Genomic DNA, 4,513 nt, shown 5'->3' with positions numbered 1-4,513 from the left:
AAAATAGTGTCAATGTTGATGAAGTCTGCTATATCATCTTTTAAAGTTTCATGCCTTTTATGTGTCATCTAAGACACATTGCTTAGTTTAAGGCCACCAAAATTTTTTCCTGTTCGTTTTGTAAATTTTTTTTGGTTGAAGTTGTATGTTTAATATTTGTCTATTTTTGGTTATTATTTTGATATTATCTATTTGTTCTCTCTCTCTCTCTCTCTCTCTCTCTCTTCTCTCTCTCTCCCCCCCCCTCTCTCTAAGACAGGGTTTCTTGAATATTCCTGGCTGAAACTTTTGTAGACCAGGCTGTGCTTGAACTCACAGAGATCCCCCTGCCTCTGCCTTCTGAGGGCTTGGATAAAAGTCATGTACCATCACTGCCCAGCATTTTATTTTTATTTTTAAATTATGTGTACACTGGTATGTTTGTCTGTCAGTGTGTGTGTGGGGTGTGTGTGTGTGTGTGTGTGTGTGTGTGTGTGTGTGTGTATGTATGTGTGAGTACAGATGTCCACAGAGGCCAGAAGAGTTTATGGAATCCTTTTGAACTAAACTAGAATTACAGGTGGTTGGAAGCCACCTGACATGGGCACTAGGAGCTGAACTCGAGGCCTCTGTAAGAGAAGCATGTGCTCTTAACTGCTCAGCCATCTGTCTAGCCCCTGTGTTGTTATTTTTGATTTTTGTTTATTGAAACAAGGTCTCATGTAGATTGGGATGGTCTTGAGCTTGTTGTATATAGTTGAAGCTTGACTTGAACTCCTGATCCTCCTGCCTCCAACTCCAGGCGCTGAGGTTATACATGTGTGTCACTGTGCCTGGCTTGCAGGTATTCATTGTGAGTTAACATTTATAAAAATACAAAGGTTGTTGTTGTGCAGATGAATGAATTATGGCTCTGTTGTAAAGGCTACTATGCCTCCATTGAACCTTTGGGTCTTGTGTTGTTTTTTTTTTCTGTAATTATATTGTAAGTCATCCACAATGGTGGGTCACATTACAGCACATTCGCACACACGCACACACTCACCTTCCTTTTTGTGCTTTTTTTATCACCCCCTCCTCAGTTGTCCTCTCATGCCCCAAACCCCTCTCGTTGGTTCCCTTTTTGCATAAGCAGCTGCCCCCTGACTCATGTGCATTCTCTTACCCTTTCTTTGACATCATTGTTAAAGAGCAGTTATTGATCATCATTTGTGTGAGTCTTGTTTCTGGACTCTGACTCATTGATGTGTGTGTCTGTTTTGACTACAGTAGTTTTATAGTATGCCCTGGGCTTGAGTCCCCTGGTCCCTTGGCTTTGTTCTTTTATTCATACTATCAGTCAAAGCATTAGCTTTATAAAGATGAAAATACAACTAAAACTATTTTAGCTATTGTAAGGCTTTTTTTGTCTTCCATAGATTTTTTTTTATGGTATTTTGATAGGTATTAAATCAAAGTGAGTTTGGGGACTATTGAGTCTTTTGCTCTGTAGGCATGATATATCTGTTCATTTATGAAAAGCTTTTTCATTCACTAGGATTTTGTAGTTTTCAGCCTACAGGTCTCACATTAGATTTCTACCTATATATTCCCATCTTTTTATGCAAATTTAAATCGATGCTGTTTTAGAGGTAGCTCAGTCAGTAAGGTCCCTGCTGCACAAACATGAGGACCTGATTAAACTCTGCAGACCTATATAAAAACCACGCCTATACTGCTGACCTGTAATCCAGTGCTGGGATGCTAAGACAAGGATCTCTGGAATTGACTGGTCAGCTACTTTATCTGAACAGGCGAGCTCTGGGTCTTGTGAGAGACCCTGCCTCAAAACATCAAGTGGAGACAGACCGAAGAAGACATCTGATATTGACCTCTGGCCTACATACACTTGCATGCTCATTCGCAGATACACACACTGTAGAACAGTCAGGAATCAAAGCGAGATGAATAGGAAATGTCCCCCTCCTCAGCCCTCAAGACCCAGCCCTAGTGACTCACTTCTTTTAGTAGGCTCCATTTTGTTAAGGTTCCCCAGCCTCTCCTATCAGCATCACCATTTTGAGATCAACTGTTCAAATACCTGAGCTAATGAGAGGATCATTTCACATTTAAACACCCATCTTAAATGTACTTCTTTATATATTTTTTGGGGGAAGTCTTATTTAATTGCTACTACCCTTCAGTACCTTGTTCAGTAAAAATTAATGAGGGGCAAATCCTTGTTTTTCTCTTTTTTCCTGCCTTATCTTAGGGGGAAACATCCAGCTTTGGCTATTAAGTATAATATTATTATCATATTATTCAACCTTTCACTATTAAGTATAACATTATCAGATTATTCAGCTCTTCACTATTAAGTATATTATTATCAGGTTAAAGAAGTTTCTTCTTGCTCTTAATGTACTGAGCAGTTCTAGCCTTAAGTGATGCTGTCTTTATTAGTTACAGGCATTCTCCTTCACATGTATATTTAAAGTTTTATATCATACACATGTTGGCTTTTATATATTGACAGATTCGATTTGTTAATATTTTGTTAAAGAAAACAATACCTCATTCCCGAGAGTTACTTGAATTTTTTTTTTAAAGATTTATTTATTTATGTAAGTACACTGTAGCTGTACAGATGATTGTGAGCCTTCATGTGGTTGTTGGGAATTGAATTTTTTAGGACCTCTGCTTGCTCTGGTCAACCTCGCTTGCTTTGGCCAATCCTACTCGCTCCAGTCGGCCCTGCTTGCTCAGTTACCCAAAGATTTATTTATTATTATATGTAAGTATACTGTAGTTGACTTCAGATGTACCAGAAGAGGGTATCAGATCTCATTATAGATGGTTGTGAACCATCATGTGGTTGCTGGGATTTGAACTCAGGACCTTTGGAAGAGCAGTCAGTGCTCTTACCCGCTGAGCTATCTCACCAGCCCCATGTTTTGGTTTTTCAAGACAGGGTTTCTCTGTGTAGCCCTGGCTGTCCTGGTACTCACTCTGTAGACCAGGCTGGCCGCAAACTCAGAAATCCACCTGCCTCTGCCAAGTGCTGGGATTATTATTATACATAAGTACACTGTAACTGACTTCAGACACACCAGAAGAGAGTGTCAGATCTCATTACGCATGGTTGTAAACTACCATGTGGCTGCTGGGATTTGAACTCAGGACCTTGGGAAGAGCAGTCAGTGCTCTTACGTGCTGAGCCATTTTGCCAGCCCCTTGACCTTTTCTTAACAGTGTACGTGTTCACTGGTCTGGTGCAGGTCTGGCTGGTCTCACATGGGCTGCAGCATGTCTGCTTCTGGCTTTTGGAGGAGTTGTTATAAAGTTTTTACTGTTTTACAAATGTTTGACAGAGCCAGGTGGTGGTGGCGCACACCTTTAATCCCAGCACTTGGGAGGCAGAGGCAGGCGGATTTCTGAGTTTGAGGCCAGCCTGGTCTACAGAGTGAGTTCCAGGACAGCCAAAGCTACACAGAGAAACCCTGTCTCGAAAAAACAAAAAACAAAATAAATAAATAAATAAATAAATAAATAAATAAATAAATAAAATGTTTGACAGAATTTTTCAATGGGAACATCTGTTAAGATTTCTGTGTGGGGAGTTTTGAAGTAGGACTTACTATCTCTGATGCTGGGCTTTCTCAGTGAGTGCTGATGGAGTTTCTTTGAAAGTTGTCTGTTTCGCTGTAGGGTAGTGGTGGTGCACGCCTTTAATCCCAGCTCTTGGGAGGCAGAGGCAGGCAGATTTCTGAGTTTGCAGCCAGTCTGGCCAGAGTGAGTTCCAGGACAGCCAGGGCTACACAGAGAAACCCTGTTTCAAAACAACAACAACAAAAAGAAGGTTGCCTGTTTCATCTGAGGCTTTACATACATTGGCATAGAGCTGTCCACAGTCATTACTAATCCTTCGGCCATGGGTAGGTCTACAGTGAGCCTGCTGCATTCTGCGCCTGTTGTTTTCTATCTTCTTCCTCTCCTGACACGTCACTAGTGACTTTCATTTTCCTAACCTTAAGATAGTGTATGGGTGCATTAATTATCTTTATTGTTTCAGGCTCATCAGTCTGTTTTCATTCTTAGCATGGTTACTATTTTGCTTGCTGTGGATTTTCCTGGTTATTTTTTCCTTAGTTCTTAGGGAGAATGGAATTCCTGATTTGAGAATTTACTTCTATCCTCAGAATAAGCATTTAGTAATTTTTTTCTAAGCATTGCTTTTAGCCATAGTCCAAAAATTTCCCCTTGTGTTTTTATTCAGTTCCAAATATTTTCAAATGTATATTTTATTTCTCCTTTGAGCATAAAGGTATGCTATTAACTTTAAATATTTGTTGATTTTCTGGACATCTTCCTGTGGTTGATATCTACTTTAATTCTATGGAGTTTAGGGAAAGACATTTCTCTGGTTTCAGTGCTTTGAACTGTCTTTCTTAAGGTTCATTTTATGGCCCCAGATAGTCAGTGCACAGTGGTTGATGGGTTTGGTTCTTAGCGGCGCGTCCACAGATACTAGATACAGGCAGCTCTGTGTTTTGGA

General features: G+C 40.1%; 1 protein-coding gene across 2 annotated transcripts in view; it reads left to right on the top strand.

The window, feature by feature from the left end:
• Positions 1 to 4,513, top strand: part of Uvrag (UV radiation resistance associated) — a 298,170-nt gene that overhangs the window by 49,399 nt on the left and 244,258 nt on the right. The gene's annotated exons all lie outside the window — the stretch shown is intronic.

The sequence above is a fragment of the Mastomys coucha genome, unplaced genomic scaffold (assembly GCF_008632895.1).
Source record: "Mastomys coucha isolate ucsf_1 unplaced genomic scaffold, UCSF_Mcou_1 pScaffold21, whole genome shotgun sequence".
Classification (NCBI taxonomy): domain Eukaryota; kingdom Metazoa; phylum Chordata; class Mammalia; order Rodentia; family Muridae; genus Mastomys; species Mastomys coucha.
Note: the sequence above shows the minus strand (reverse complement) of the source record. Positions and strands in the feature narration are given on the sequence as shown.